The following is an 18,074-nucleotide window of genomic DNA, read 5'->3' on the forward strand; positions in this document are numbered from 1 at the left end:
GCATTACACCATTAATTATCGAATGATGATGGCATATTTGTGCCCTGGTATTTCTCAAATACAGTACGAAAGATTTGCAGAATTTGCTGAGCTTGGAATGCTAACAGATTACCTTCGACTGCAATCTGCTCTCACAATTGCTGCTATAATAAGAGTTCTAGCTACAATGTCTGTACAATTTGCATTGCTGGATGAAGTACAATTATCTAAGGATAAATGTGAGCAAGGAATCACCGTCCTGAAATATGCACACTGTTCCAGACTCAGAATGTTTGTGCTTGATTTTAGTTATCGGGTTTACTGTGTTTTGATTGAAATATATCATGTCAACTGTCCAGCGCAGTGTTAGTTCAATGCGGTTAGTTCAATGCGGTATGGTTCCTGCCAATAACTTAGGGGTCACTGGTGATTAATGTCTGCCATATGTAGAAAATGAAATTTATATTTATTTTGTAAAAGGGCGCTTCCTGCATTTTGGTTGGTCAGAACTGTCCCTTAAAATAATAATTATATGAAAATGCAAGATTTGCCGCCATGCAAGGGCGCAGTTGAAGTTCGGAAGGTTAAGTACGAATCTTGTTTATATCGATCTCACTACGTTTTGGGCACATATATCATTGAACAGTAAGTTTATTTTTGTTTTATTTGTTTTATATTGTTATCACAACTCAGTGACTCGGGTATAGAAGACACAAGCCGCGTAAATTCAATTTCATCACGCAGTTCTGCAGCGTCATGCAAGCGGGGGCAGAACTGCGCCTTCGTCAGTAACGTGAAAAACAAGATCGAAGGGGTGAGGAGGCTAGACGGGAGCTCAAACTCCAGACCGCCCGGCACGAAGTGGGGCTGGCCCAGATAGAAGAGGAGGAGGCGAATAACGATGAAAGGAGGGAATTATCGTTACCGGGCGCTTCGGCAACCGACGACCAAGTGAGGGAGTATAAAAATTATTATTATTATTATATTATTATATAAGGTTTAAACACTCATAGACCAATTTATGCCACGCATAACAAATGAGCCTTTTGTGAATAACGTTAATAAGACTAGGAATCATTTGTTCACTGTAACAAGTGTTTCTAGTGGTCGCCACAACCAACTTGATCTGGGTGAAATCCTACCTTCTTGCACCTGTTAGCCTGGGTAAATGGCATTTACCATGCAAGCATTGGCTTCACATTGTTATGCACGTAGCAGAACATGGTCGGGAGGCATTGCATGCAGAGTTTATTGGCTGATAAGGATGTTATTCCGGAGACAAAAACCTACAAAAAACCATGTCATGAACCAAAATCAACAGTGGCTATCAAGTCGAAATGCAGATCACTACCAATAACATGATGTACATAATTCCATCAGCGGAACAGTATGAAGATCTTATCAAATACTTTACTCTGGTATAGTCACTTCAGAGGCTGGAGATATTTCAAGCACAGAAAACGTGGTCGTAGACTTGGAAAAATACACAAGTATCATCAAGGATATGAAGAAGAGGTTATGGTAGGCGGCATGTAAGAATATGATTTACTAGATATACTGGGTGAGTACCTAAATCGGAACACTATTTTTGAAATATTTCTAGCTAGACTTGCTCCACAACTACAAAATTTTCCATCAGCGTACTAGGATTCAAGACCAATTGGTTGATATAAATGGCATTATTCAAGATAATACCAATCTGCATGAAACGTACTTGATTAACCGCACAGTCAAGGACTGCCATTTTTGTCCTCGGAGTACCTAAATATGGAACAGTTTGAATTCGTTTTTTAATTTTTATGTATTATTTTAAAATCATTGCTCCATGTTTTGTTTTAGTAAATTAATAATTTATGTTATTTCTAGCTTGTTTTATTTTGTCATTTTTGTCAGTAATATTTGATGATTTCAGTAAAATACAGGCTGAACCAGTATGCTGTGATTGTGGCAAGCATGAAGTCTTTTCCCCGAGTGCCATGTATTGACATTTGAACATGAAAAACTTAAAATGATAGCAGTGTTTGAAATTCTTACCAGAGAATCATGTTCTTTGGAAGTTGTATCTAAGGCAAGCGTCTTTATTGTTTAAAATCATAATTAAACTGATCTCGATTGGAAAAACAGTTTTATAATGGGTGTTCCATATTTAGGTACTGTTCCGATACTCACCCGGTAAGCCATTTTCTTACTGTGTCAGTCATTTGAAAATATGAAATATGCATTTATCTTAACTAATCATGGTTTTTGCTGTGATACACTTAATGATCTGAGACATTCAGGCATAACCATTAGGTTGTATTTGATTCATTTTCCTGGACAAAAACACATACATATTTTATGCCCTTCTACATATCGCACATATGTAGCGAAAGCCTGTGGTAGAGGGATTGGCGTCAAAAATGTATCTGCTTTTTAGATTTAACAAGAAATTTGTAGTTCACAATGGCATACCTCAGTTTCATTTCACACATGTATGGCCATTTGCAAACAAATCTTAGTGGATTATTTCTGTCAGGATATAAAAAACTGTTTATAATTTGTTTATATAACTGGCACACTGACATTGTTCAAACTGTTGAAACCCTTTCGAGTTCTTTTATTCAATATTCCTGTGACAGGTCTAGTTGTTTTGCTTCTTCTAACCATGGGACTGGCATATACTTTCGGCATGCTAGTTAACTCTCCTACAAAATATAGATTCCATGTGAACCCCATTTAGAGTATCACAACGGACGTGATAAAAGCATAGCAATTGTGGTAGTAATTCATTACACACATAAATGGTTGCATAGACAGGAGATGTGCAATGTGACTGCATTGTCCATTTTTGTGTCTACATGACTGAAAAAGGCATTCATTTTCGCGTCAATCTCTGAGATTGTTTTACCTATGAAAGTTTCAAAAGAAATTATGTTTTTGATTTTAATGTCAGTTAAGTCTGCAGAAGATATGAGATGACCACCCACACCCAGGTGGAAGAGAAGATAAGATGTCAGTAATGATAAAATCAAACCCTTTGGAAAATCACTTGAGGAAATGGAAACTTCATTAAATGATGAGGTATATACAGTTATACTCATATATGCTTTATATAAATAACTCTACTAATGGAATGCAACATTCATAATTTAAAAGCAGGTGATTAAACACACCTTGGAATAAAACTAGCCTTAATTTAGATTTACATTATATTTTGTATTGTTTACATCAATTAATGCAATAAAAGGGATGAAAAAATATAAACTACATGCATGTATATGGTGTATGCTAACTACAGTTATTAGTATTGTATAAAATTGTATGCGACTATGATATTATAATATTTGACCATTCAGGATATTTCAAGGCATGTCTTTGAGAGAGAAGATGATGAATTTCACTTCAACCTAAATGTTGAATGTTTTTATTTGTTGAATTTCTCTTGATATCTAACCAGCTTGTTTCCACTTCAGCCATCATCTGATGTCTTACCTTATAGTGTTATTAAGTCACTGGTAATTATTATTCATAGCTAAATTTAACGGATTTGTCAAATGTCCCAATTTGAGGTAAAACTGGGAATTTATTTCTTACTCTAGAATATTCAATCAATATTTTGATAGTGGGCAAATATAGAAATCACATTGTATCATTGTCTATTATTATTAAAAAAGTCATTTCGTCATGGATCATCTTGAGATATTAAAATCAGTATATGGACCAAAAAGATGTTGTTCACTGATTTTAATTAGTTTGTTTAAGCTGTGTACACATGTTATGATTGTGGCTACATGCAGTGATTGTGGTCGAGGGAATTTACTTTGTTGAACTCTGAATTGACTTGTTTGGATCCTCATTTCAGCCTGTGGATAAAGTCATAATCAACAGAATCAAAGCTCTTGTTGCAGAGAGAATCAACATCTGAGCCCAGAAAGTATTGTAAGCAGATTAGTTGCATGAACTATTTTAATAGTTGCCAAGTAAAGGTCATCTGACAAAAAAATGTTTTCCAAACGTTACTCATGGTAAAAAGTTCTGTAGTTTTAAATATTAGAAAAAGTTGGTCATAAGGTCAAAGTCAAGGGCATCCGAGGACAACATTGATGCTCATTTGCAAAACTGTAGATCTGGTCTAAATATCATTGCTGAAACTATAAGAAGGGCAAAAGAGGTGGGGCCAGCTTTGGCCCAAGTGGCATATTGTAAGCCTTGTGGTACCTTATTCAAAATAGCAAGTGTTTGCAAATCTGGTTCCGACAAAAAGATTTTCAAAACATTACCTTCTTAAAGACCGACATTGGTTCTCCTGGAGAACCACTTTTGATTGACAATCTTAATGGCTTCTTCCGGAAAGTGCTGAGTGAATGTTATGATAATGTGGTCAGATTTTACAAGACCTGCTGGTCATCACAGGTCGGGCATGAATTTATGTTTAGAGACAAGGAGGCAATGTGTAAAATACAAATAATGAAGCCAGTTATACCTGCAGTTTTCTGATGTTTTTTTTTAAATATCAGTTGAATATATATTATTAACTTACAGCCAAATAATTAAACATCACATTGATTAGAATTTTCATTGTTATTATTATTAGTAGTATTAATTCTATTTTTCAAATAAGCTCTACTCACTATTTTTATACATATGACAAAAGCCAATCAGATTCATTTTTTTTCAAATTTGACCTGGAATTTGAAATTTGAACATTGCGCTTAAAATTATAACCAACACGGAGTTTTCACAGTCAACAAGGAAATCTTTAATATATCAGTAATAATATAATATGTGGAATAGATATAGTAGGAGTAAATTAAATTTGTGATGAAGCACATCAAAATAGTTTCTTTGGATTAGAAAATACTTTGTAAAGTTGTGATTTTACCAGAAAATTCAGTTTCACACTAAACCAAAATGAGTCTAATAGATATAACAAACTCTAGCAGTACAAAAGTTAACAAGAAGAAACGTTTGAGTGATGGAACAATTAAAACATATAGTTATTTGAAAAGCAGAAAACAGTTTGATGTTACATTTGCCGATGATAAGAAAAAACATGTGTTTGAAAATAAACTTGAGTTGTACAAGAAAAAACATGGACTGAAGACAGTCAAGGAATTCTTCGAACATGTATTGAATCATCCAGAATCAGGAGACAGCAAGTCACCAGGATCCAACTGCAGTAATGACAGCATACTAGGGAATGCAAGATGTTCAACATTTTTATGTGAGAACAAAAAGATATTGGATTTAATTAATGGATTGTGTCATCATAACAGAAACTGTGACATGGAACTTCAGCTAACTGACCTGTCAAATTGTGGACATGTTGCAGAGATTGTGTTGAGATGTCAAAATGGACATACCTTCAAATGGGAGTCATCAAGTGTACTTGGAGAAAATTATGCTATCAATTATCGTGTGATGATGTCTTATCTTTGCTCCGGAGTATCCCAAATTGGATATGAACGATTTAGTCAGTTCGCCGAAATCGGAACACTAACTGAACACTTTAGAAACAATGCGTCAACTACATTGTCAGCTGTCATTTCAGTAACAGCCAAAGAGTCGATTCACTATGCTGTTTATGACGAAATTCAATTCTCCAAAAACAAAAATGAAAATGGTATTTCAATCATGACAGATGCCCGTCACCACTGTAGGAAAAACAGTTTCCACACTGATCATGTAGCACTTGGACAGCATTCTCATAAAGTAATTAATTTCCAACACATTAACAAAAACCAAGAGCCATGAACTCTAAAACATGAAAAAATTGGTTGTGAACAAATGTACAATGATTTTGAAAGGCAATGCATAAAAGTTAACATCCATTCTCATGATCGAAATTTATCAGTAAATAAATTGATAAAATCCAAGGATGATGTAAGAAATTGCAATGAGAAGTGGCACGCAACAAAACTAGTAACAAAAGGTTTTAAAAAAAATATCATCTGGGGCTAGGCGAAATATAGGAGAAACTTGGCACCCGCAGCTAGCAGACAAAGGTTCTCGCATTCGCAACCACACATATTATGCCATTGATAATTGCCAAAATGATCCTCAAATACTACGTCAAATAATTGATAATTGTATACCTCACTTTCAAAATAACCATAATAACTGTGCAAAAGATTCTGAATGCAAAACTTCCAATTACATTCCTGATTACATTATTCTTGAAGATGCCCAAGCAGTGCGCTTATTAACCCAGTTTTTACATTCACTTACACTTTACAAGAATGCCCAAGATTATGCCCTTTCTTGGATACGTATTATGTGGAAAGTTTTAATAACACGTGTTTAATTTACTTGGACAAACTTTTACATTATAAAGATAGATCTTACATGATTCGTATGCACTTGGCCATAATCTTATGGAACGAACATGTAGATAGACCATTTACATCCCGATGGAGCTCAGAAGAGCTACACCATAATAGGCGCCAAATAGGTAAAAAACGGTATAAGAAAAAAAATTCAGTTTTGTCAATGACATTTGGGTACTGCTTGTGGAAGTGCTTGGTGGAAGACGGCAGTTGCCAGATATTGTGGGAGACATTGATGAATTAAATAATTCAGACCATTACGAGGAGGACAGTGACAGCGAATAAGCGAATTGTGATAATATATTGTTCAAGCAACATATTCATTTAGTTCATATCTTCTAGTAAATACATGTACATTCAATAATTTATTTATATCATTATTTTTTGACAATTTTATTCAAAGACCTTTCAAACTTGGATATTGTTTTGTTTTTCTAATTCGATGAAATATGATTATAAATGTCCCTTGTTTATTGTTTATTCCGTCACCGAGAACACCAAGAGAAAGTCAGTGCCACTTATGTCCCATATATGACTGTCCCTCAGGATTGGGATATAAGCCCCTTACTTCGTCAAGTACACACTGTGGCATAACCTCCCTGCATGTCCAGACTGTGTCGTCTTCACATATGTCCCTGTTTAATAATCGCTGCGTATTTGGGAAGGTTCCAAGCCCCTGTATTAGACAACATGTTCCAATATTTATTGTATCTTGTTTTCCTAAGTTGGCTATTTCTAATATGTGGTTGTGCTCTGCGACCTAGCCATATGGGTCTATGAGATGTAATGCAAGGAGCCAGAAAACAAAAGTTGCATCTGCTATCTATTTCTTCAGGAGCAACCATAGCACCACCACCTTGCCCATAACCATGGTCACTGCTATCATCACTACCGGTATGATAGCCTCCAGATGACTCTGGCTGACCAGTACCCAATTCAATATTTAGCTGCTGTTGTGGTTGTTGCTGCTGCTGCTGAATATCAGTGTTCCATTCTGACTTTACAACACAATTTTCAAAATCACAGTTATTAAACTCAAAGAACTGAGAAACAATTTCATATTGCTCTCGAGTAACCTTTAGCGTAAGTTTACGAGTTTCAGACATTTCAAGTCAGCTCCAGCTACCGAATTACAATATGAACAATGAAAACTGTTCTTTAGTCTTCAACAGAATACTGTTATAATTATATACTTAGTGTCTTATAATAAGACAGTTATATTAGTTTGAAAGTACACTGGTAAATCCACAATGTATACATTTCCAGCAATCCAGAAAATACTTGACAATGTTCTATAAAATATCTCTTCTCAAGTCTGACCAGAAAGTGATATCTAATATTCATTTATACCGGCCATTCAAGCCCCAAATTTCAATAGGCATGCCCACTGAGGTAATCTTTTACAAATTCCTTGGAAATTAATAGTCTCTAGAGAATATCCAACAGTTAATGGCCATTACAGCTAATCACTAAAAGGTTAACCCAGGTCAAGGTCTTTAAGTATACCAAACATGTGAACCCCGGGGGATGGCCAGTAATGACCCCAGGGGCATAATTTGAACAAACATTCACAAGAAATTGTGCTGAGATGGATGCACGAACACACAAAAAGATTTTCAAACTTTTCCCAATTTAAGTTTACCAAACCTGTGAACCCTGGGCGTGGCCAGTAATGACCCCAGGTGCATAACTTAAACAAATATTCACAACCAATTTTGTTAAGATGAATGCGCGATCTACAGACACTAAGAGCTAAAAATGGCCTTTGGGCTTTCAACATGAACAAGGCAGAGTAATTCACAAAATCAATTGCAGAACCAAAAAGCAATATTGTCTCCCTTTATCCTAGACTTGACTTTACATGTTCATGTAAACTTGGCTAAAAACAGAATTCGCTCATGCAGACCTGGCTAAAAATAGGTAAACTAAAAATAGCAGTTCTTTAAATCTTTCATGGCCCATAATCTAGGCATGCACGGGAGAATATGGCTGGTTTTCGAAAGGAATTAAGCTCTAATTGATATCTAAATACTGTACAAGTTTCATCGAGATACAATCAAAACTGAAGACTGTATCGCGTTAACAATACATTGTTTACAGACGCACGGACGCACATACTACGTACACATAACCATCGCATAAGCTCTTCTGGCCTTTGGCCAATAGAACTAAAAACAACAGAGCAACTTTGAGCGATGCTTCATTTTTTCCATTCATCATATAAATTTGATTTATATACCGCTTGCATTAAAAAATTGAAAAAAAAAATCAAATTCCTACTTCAAATTGCAATCGTATTATTACATGTAATTCTTTAAATTGTTGGGATAACGAAGGAAGCTTGTTTGAGAATAAATAGCCTTCCAAATTGTCCACACCAGATCCCTGGAGTATGAAAATAACTTTGGTGAGCATTTACATGCTAGGCTGTAGAGCTATGCTAAAATTAATACCATTCGTTTTTGTACTAAATGTACTAATCCTGCTAGTTTTGCAAATAATTATCAAAGGAGTGATGAACATAAATGCATAATCAAAACAATCCTTTAATAATTACCTACACTGATATTTCAGACATAAATTTAGAACAATATTGGAGTTAAGATGTCTTGAAAAACTTGCCGAGTTTTTTTTAAATTACATGCGTCTATTAAGCCAAATACAATTGGTGTTCTGATATTCTTAGGCTGGAGATCAACCAGTGGAGGAATGGAAGTCCCAAAGACAAATTTCACCATATGCCCAGGTAATCACACCTAATAATAGAGTGCATTTCAAAGTTCCAAATTCAATTGTCTAAATGTTTATTTATAAAATGCAGTGATTTCATCTTAATTCTTAGAACTTCAGGGATGCATTACTATGCTTGGATAGTGTTTGTGTTGAGTTGGTGGCATACTTATTTACTTGGCCTTATTTTGTATTTCTTTATCAAAAATGTGGCATAAATTGTTTTTAAATTAACTTATGTATGTTGTAGTATATTGTTATAAGTGATGAACTGGTTTAAAATGCCATGTATCGGTGTTCAACGAAACAGCTACACCTCAAACCTACCATACTTTATAAAATAAAAGGCTCAAACATTCATAGAACAATGTATGCCTCGCATAACAAGTGAGCCTTCAGTGAAGTAAGTTAAATAAGACTGGAAATCATTTGTTCACTGTAACAAGTGTGTCTAGTGGTCGCCACAACCACCTTGATCCATGTGAAATCCTACCTTCTTGCACCTGTTTGCCTGGGTAAAAGACATTTACCATGCAAGCATTTGCTTCACATTGTTATGCATGTAGCTGAAAATGGTCGGGAGGCATTGCATGCAGAGTTTAGAACTTCATCTCATTTATTGGTTGATATGGATAATATTCCTAAGCATGTGAAGCAAGAAGAAAAAAGCAATGATAGACAAAACTTACACAGAACCATGCCATGAGCCATTGAAAGCGTACTCCAAAATCAACAGTGGCTATCAAGTGCAAATGAAGAACACTACCAATAGCATGATGTATTGAGTTCCATCAGAGGAACAGTATGATTATCTTGTCATAGACTTAACACTGATATTCAATAATGGTACTTGGTGTAGTCCCTTAAGGTGCTGGAGTCTTTTATAATTACGGGAAACGTGACCGTAGATTTGGAAAAAGGCTAGTATCATATAGCATAGGCAGAAGAGACAAAAGGGCTATGGAAGCAGGCATGTAAGAATATGATATACTTACTAGATATAAGCAGTCTAGATATATAAAGCAACGTCCGTGTTGCTTCTGTTACAGTGTGCAATAAGATAATGTTCATCAAACTTCAGCAGATATACATTAGTTGTTGTCGTACACATGAGCACAATAAGAATCATTAAAAGGATGATCCATTATGCTTTCCTGGACTCCCACCGTTATGGCACAAACTACAGTTATACCGACTTCATGCTGTTGAGATAACAAAACTTCCCTCTTAAGACCAGAGCGTTAAAAAGCGAGTTGTCGACTGTTTTAATCGTTTAAAACAACATAAATGTATCCATGGTGTATGTAGTGAAATCACAGCTCTATAGGCTTTCTTTTGACAGTTTGGTCAATGGACATATACTTACTGCACACTTTAAGCTGAGCTAAACTTGAGCTGTCAGAGGAATGACGAATAAACCCCGAATGCCGGATGGTGTAAAAGGAACATGTTACGTTTGGAACAAGACGCATGGGCAAAGGGGGTCATCCGAAATAGGAACAACAACTCGGATTGCTGTTCAGGGCAGAACAGAAACAAGTTTCTAACATCAGGATTGCTGCATACAATTTCACAAAACACAAACATTGATCGAGCAGATATTTCTTGAATCGGACCATACGCATATGGATCGCATTCTGCTATTGAACATGCAAAAAAGCAAATTTCTCTGTATGTCCCAGAGCAATGAGATACAATCTTTCAAATAGCTAGGAGGCAAAATCCGTATGTTGTTGTACCGTTAAGATTTGACCATTTCTATTGACCGTTTTTTAACATAAAACTATGATATATGTATACATATTGATGAACACACTTTCAAACTACATGCCTAGATTTTAATGGGATATAATAATTTAAGGTTTAAATTTTGAAAAATGCTTCCCCGATTTAAAATGCTTTCAAAATACAGGGGAAAACACCCATCCGCCATTACCTCCCTTTTATACCCCAGTTGGGTCTTTGACCAAAGGGTGTTGTTTAATTAAAATCCATCGAGTAATTAAGAAGTTACATTGCTGACAAAATAAATGAAGGTTGTCCTGAGTATGGGTTGGAAAGACTTCTTACCTAAATTCTAAAGTATTACTCACAATAAAACTGTTGAAACATTCGTGAACCAGAATTTTAAAGAAAACCTTTTCTCATTTGATTGTTCAACTACTTTGAAAATTACAATCAATGTAAGCATATACAATGATATGTCAAGGGCACTGTACACACTGAAGAATGCTGATGTCAGTAAGTTTTCATTCAATGAAATCAGATAACATTCGATTTTACCAATTCGCGCCTCTTCTGTTTACAAGTACAGAATTCCTTGAAGCTGGATGCCACCCGAAACAACCCTCGAACAGCGTGGCAAAAATGTACAATGTCTGAAAGACTATAATTCAACGGCAGGACAACATGATACTTGGTTGCCAGATTTTCAAGCAAATAGCTGCCAAAAACGATTACCTGATGAAAAAAATAGTATGATCTTGGGCAAAAATCATATATATCAGACATAAAGGATGTTTTCATACTGAACCATTAGGAGCTGCTCAAAAATCGTTCGGCGACTAAGGAAGAGGAAGCAAGACGACACACCAAAGAATGGTGCACGGGGAAAAACTCAAGCCTTAAGCTACGTCAACAGCTAGGTTGGTCTATATAATTATATGACAATGTTTAAATAAAAAGGAAAAGAACAAGTATATTAATTCTTGCATTCATTCATATTTGTTTTTTGATTTACTATCAATGTGCTACATTGTTATGCCATTGTAAATACTTGTATATCCGTTACTGCCAATTGCGCTTATCTTGGTTTGAAAGAGTTTTTTCAGGCATAACGGAACCGATATTTATAACGCTGTTGCTTGTTTTAGATGATACAATGTTAAACTCCTCAAATAATGCAATGTCAAAGGCAAAAGCATCCTTACAAGTAAGATTTCTTTGACGTGATGAGCTATATCTAGCTTAATATTTCTTTATTTGTGTCATTCAGGCCGCAAATTGACCTTACGCCATGGCTCGATAGGCCACGTCCCCGATAATCACGGGAAGTTACTCTGCTTATGTCCGACATTGACCAAATATGGCGGATAAACAAAGGCGTCTCGGTCGCCGGGATATTCCTGACAATATCACCTTAGAATACGTAAAAGAACAAATATCGCTGAAGAAAAAACAGAAAGCTGCTGCTTTTTTATCCGGCAGCTACATTAAAGAAATACAAGTATTTGCGGGGATTGAGAAATCGGTCCTGATTCGAGGTGAAGTTCACCCGAATCATCGGAAATCTGATCCTTGCCATGTAGTTAATCTGGTAGTTGACACTTTGAAAAAAGCCTACTAGACGCCCACTGCAAGTGTCAGCAAGGGTATGTATATTTATTTCATTTATCGTAAGTCTAATAAACATTTAAGACTAATAGAATCATCCCTCTTGAAACAAAGGTGAAGATTAATTTTAATTTTGTAAGTTCTATATCTGTTATCTACAGATACAATTGTGTTATTACTTTAATATTAACATTTCAGGAAAGATGGAACATGTTCACATGTACTTGCTGTGATTTTGGCCTTATAACAGATGAAGGTTCAGGGTTACAAAGAAATTCCATCAATACTGACATGTACCAGCCTGCCGCAGCAGTGGGACAAACCGCGTGGGGAAAAATAACCGCAGAGCCCGTTTCCCAAATGGTCATGTCCCGACCAACAAATGTGAAAGGAAACCGACGCCCTGTCATGGCCCAATATGTAGACAACAGGTACAATAACAATTTGGCAAAGTTATCGAAATTTTAACAACATTCTTTTTGAAAGATTTTATTTGCATTTAGAATATTTTAAATTTATACAATAACCTGTATAAGAACAAAATTGCATTCTTTACATTTAGGAGAATCACAGTTGAGAAGGATGATATCTCTGCTTTGAAGAAGTTGAAGTCAAGTTCAATATCATATCTCATAGAGGAAAACACAGAAATGGGTTCAGCTTTATTCTACCATGTAAGTATATGCACAAGATTTTTGGGGTGTACAACATTATATTTCACTGTTTTATCAAAAGATTCATAAAATTGTTGCGAAACATGAAACAAACCATATTTGATCAATTGAACTAAAAAGACTTAAATCGAAGCGATGACTTATTATTTTGTACGATTTGATTCTGGCTATCGCTCTCTCAACATGGACTCTATGTCGAGCTATTTTCTCAGTCAATCGAATGTCAGCTGAGCTCATCTGTGCACCACTTCGAGCAAAAGGGGGAATATTTAACTTTAAACCTAGTTTATCTATTTGTTCTTGTATCCTGAACCCTTTATCAACCATGATCTCATCCCTTTCCTGCACTTTCCTCTCAGCTTTCAGGTTTCTAAAATAGCAAGAAATATTTCAGTTAAATCAGAAACAGAAATTGAGCATTGAAGCGAAAACGACACCACCTCTTGGTTCAATGCCAACAAGCCCTTTGACAGAGATACATGATTTGTAGTCCGAATAGCATTGGCTTTGTCTAGTCATTGAACTTGGCCGTTGAATTTTCATTTCTGTTCCATCAATAATAACTAATGTATTTGGAAATTCTTTTCTATAATCTTCAGGCATCATTTTCACTATAATGTCACGATGAGACCATATCTTAACCAATGAACATCGAAAACACAACTGGACAGATGTGGCCTTGTAAATGAGAAAAAAATCCAGAAAAATGTACATTTACAAAACAAATTTTCTCTTGCACGATGTTGGCCTTATTGTTAACCCAGTCTTCCCATTTCTGGGTGTCGGCCCAGATGGCATCATTTGCAAAGATGGTGAAAGTTGAATTTTGGAGGTTTAGTGTCCATATTCAGCTAGGGACAATTTCAGAGGCAGTCAGTGATTTGAAGGGCTTTTTCCTGATTGATGATGGAGATACCTTTTTCGAGGTATCTGCCGTCTGTGTTGCAGGTACCATAATTGCATCTTTTCACCATTTTTACAGCGGACAAAACATTGACGACTATTGACGGATATAACTTGTTTTTCGAACAAAATGGCGGATAGTAGAAAAGCCGATTCGGGCTTATCAGCGCGACTAACTGATTGGTCAATTGGACCGTCAATCAAATTCCTGGCGTAAGGTCAATTGTCCACACCCTATCCATGGAGTATGAAAATACATAAAAGGAAATACTTTCGGGTATCATAGTTAGCATTTCCTGCCTGCAAGTAAAGCGATCAAACTTGCCTCTATGTGCTTAAGAGGTGTGTTTGAAAGTGAACTCTGTAGCCTTCTCTTAGCTCAAAAGAGAAATAAGTCTACGAGTTTTCGAGCCTAGTTTGTGGTTTTGGGTACATGAAGTTGATCGCATACATCCAATCGTTCACTGATCGATCTATGCGGCTGTAGCACTCGATTCTTGCTTCAGTATAGCCATTCATGTATCTGAGATCACTAGTTCGGCGTTGTGCCTACAACGAGTCAGCAATACCCCGTTTGTTACACCCGAGTATCCCATCACTCTACATTATAGGTGTAACAAATTGTAGAAGGTCGCCTGGGAAGCCTCTAATGGGTGCTGATTTTGCGTAGTGTATGACACTAGGAAAATAGGTTTCTGGCTCAGAGTTACCATTTTCCGATCTCGCTGATGCCGTGGGTAACCTGACCAATGCCAGTCACAAGTCTGGATGAAAAACAGGGAGTGACCACTTTGCATAACAAAAATACTTTTCACATTGAATGTTTGATATTATAACAAATGTAAACTTTTGCTTGTGTTTCATAATTTGACATTCATCTTTTGGTTTGACAAATAATAGAGTGAAATGTATGACAAATGCTAAATGTCATGAAACGATTTGACATTCATCATTTAGTTTGAGAAATAATAGAGTGAAATATCATTCATTTGTGATGTTTCACAATTTGTCATTCATATATTTTACAACTTTTACTATGAAAAAATATGTAAAGGATTATGCATTGTGTTATACATGGTTAGTGTATGATAAATGATTAAACATTCTGCAAAATATAATGCAACCATGTTCTTTCAAATAGAAGCTCACTATTTGTTAGACTAATTGTATAACTGCTTTATCGTCTTTCGATGATTGCTAGCCATGAATGCCTCGTGTTGTGTATGTTCCAAGCCATGCTTAATTGAATGTGGAAAGTGTTATTCAGTTCTGGAATACTTAGGGCAAAAACACAACTGTCTAGACAATGACGAAGGCTTTTTTGATGAAAATGACGGTTCTTCGTCGATATGCCCAGAGTGTGAAGAGTGTGAGGAAACAGTGTATGAGTTTCCCGAAAGAACGATGGAACAGTTTTAATGCCAAAAAGCTAAATGCAGTGTACAAGATGTTACGTAAAATTGGAAAGTGATTGTCAGCATTGGATAGAACAGTATATGATCATTGATAGAAAAAGCAGTAGACAATGGTATACCTTATTTGACCAGGATACTATACGGGAAATGAATAAATCATGAAACAAACTTCTTCTTTTGTCATTATTTTTTCATTATTTTTAGATGCACCTACACATACAAAAGTAAAATGTACATGGTTAAGGTCCCATTAGGATTTTAACATGAATACCAGATCCGTCCTATTTGATTTCATTTCATGTTTTTTTTAATTGGGAGGAGGGATACTTGCATTGTATAGACCAGCTTTTGGAAGTTTTCCCAAAATTGGAAACATGCGATTTCGTCAAAGTAACGTCATGCGATATTAGCAAGAATATATACACAAAATTTTATCATGGTTTTATGCTGTTGTTCTGTTCTCGGTGTGATGGGTGTAACCTGTGTGATACTGTGAACGAATGTTTGATCTCTGAGGATATAACAGATTGGAATGAATTGATCATGTTGACGTACTTTTACTTCAAGCATATTTTTCCTGCCGCTTTGGTATTTTACACACACTCTTTGTACAAAGAAAAATCAATTCGAGCACAAGAATTAATCTTTTTGAAATTTTCTGTGGTATACAATGACAATGTTTGCTTGAATGGTGAATATGATCTCGCCCAGGTTTTTCAAGCAAAGCTAAGTTCCTAAATCGAAAGATATCAATAAGGGACTCGGTGGTAACGAGATATTTCGGTGTTTGAAGTGTGGATACAAAACTCATCGAGATTACAATGGTGCAAGAAATATTTTATTGAAATCTCTAAGACAATTTCCGTTTGAGAAAAACTGAATATTTTATCAGGTTGACTCATCCTGTAGTTCGGCGAATATGCTCAATTCAGGGCATATTTTTCCGAATGAAATGGGTTAAAACGTTCTGTTGGGAATGCCAATTGTGTTGTGCTGGAGTCTTTACCGTAGAACCTTGTGAACGACATGAACTTTTGAACATTTTCCCTCCAGCTGGCTACTGCCGAAACTGTTACAAGTATGTGTGGTACTGTAATGAATGTAAGGCTGATGGAACGGCACCAAAAGTGCGAATGAGAAACTATTGTTTGTCATGCTTCTTCCACCGATTTGACAATCTTGCAATCTTGGCCGGCTAACCCGATGTAGTTGAAATAAAATCAGCAAAATATTTCATGTTTAATTTTTCAATTTCAATATTCAATTTACAATTTGCCCCACTCGTCCCTCGTGGGACTAAATACACTCAGCACCGATATTAGGTTAGCAATTGTTGTGTGAATTCTCCAGGAAGCTCATTTTACGTACTACAACGGTTAACAGTTCAAAATACATTTGAACGATGATATAAAATTTTATTTATGTTCGAACAGTTATTTTTGTCTGTAATTTGTTTGGTATGAAAGCAAATGTTCGAACATTCAGCTTCAAAGATCAGTAAAATGTTTGATAAACGGGATAACCGGTAATAAAAGGTAAGTTGTTTAAATCCAATTGTATATTTATTTAAATTTATAAAACATTTTTTTGTTTTTTATTTTACATTTTTTTTTACATAATTTACTGAAGTCCAGTGTTCTGTTTTATACATGTAACAACAAAGAAATTTAAAAGTAGTTCTAAAAGTTGATATTTTCACTCCTTATTTTGCAGTGAAAATATCACATTGATATTTTCACTGTTGTTATTTCACTGTTAAAACCCTATATTTCATCGCAAAGCATGAAAGAAATTTATTTTCTCGTCAATCTCTGAGATAAGAAAGCCCCCCCCCCTTGTTGAAAATCCCCCCCCCCTTATTTGCACCCCCGTTTTCTGTATTCCATTATTTGTTGTGGCTACAAAACATGTAAGACTTTACGAAATGATGCACACATACAAACATACAAAGAAAATATGACAGCCGATACAGCCGATACAGATCCAAACATGTCAAACATGTCAAAATGTATATCAAGTATTTCGTATGATAAGAGATTTGGAAAACGTTTTCGATGTTGTGAGTGGTGTGGTGGATACAGTAACATTGACTATCTCTTACTCGTTATGAAAAACTGTGTGTTCGAACATTCCGCGTGTCGAAGCTGTTTTGATAAATACAATGGCTCTTGTCCTGCTTGTTGGTTGAACCATCCAGTTGCGTTAGCACACATTAAGGAAAGGAAACAATACTACAAGAAATTGGATCAAATAGAAACTAACGACTGGCTATTGAGAGAGATGAGGGATGATTACCTCGCCACCATTAAGAAAAGCACAAGGGAAAAGTTCAAAAGTGACGTGTTGATGTTCGCCTTTTTATAATGCAAAGTTCTAATGGGTATAAAAGCAAAAGATTGCAAAACATTGCAAAATACTGCAAAGCCAAACTGCAAAGAGATCATGGCAAAACCAAACTGCAAAGAGATCATGACAAACAACTGCCAGTGTGACGACTGTAAGTTTTTCAGATTGAATTATTATGACTGTAAGTTTTACGAAGTTGAGGACTGCCAGTGCGACGACTGTAAATTGTACAGACAGAAGATGGATTTGAATGATTCCAATGCCATGAACTGTGAGATGGATGAGATGGCTAACACCGTAAACACACAGAAATCAGACAACAGCAATACCTTACCGCAACAAACCGAATCGATGAGTGTTGATATGTTGGATAAGGAAATGTTCATGAA

This window comes from Mya arenaria, chromosome 12 (assembly GCF_026914265.1).
Source record: "Mya arenaria isolate MELC-2E11 chromosome 12, ASM2691426v1".
NCBI classification, from domain to species: Eukaryota; Metazoa; Mollusca; class Bivalvia; order Myida; family Myidae; genus Mya; species Mya arenaria.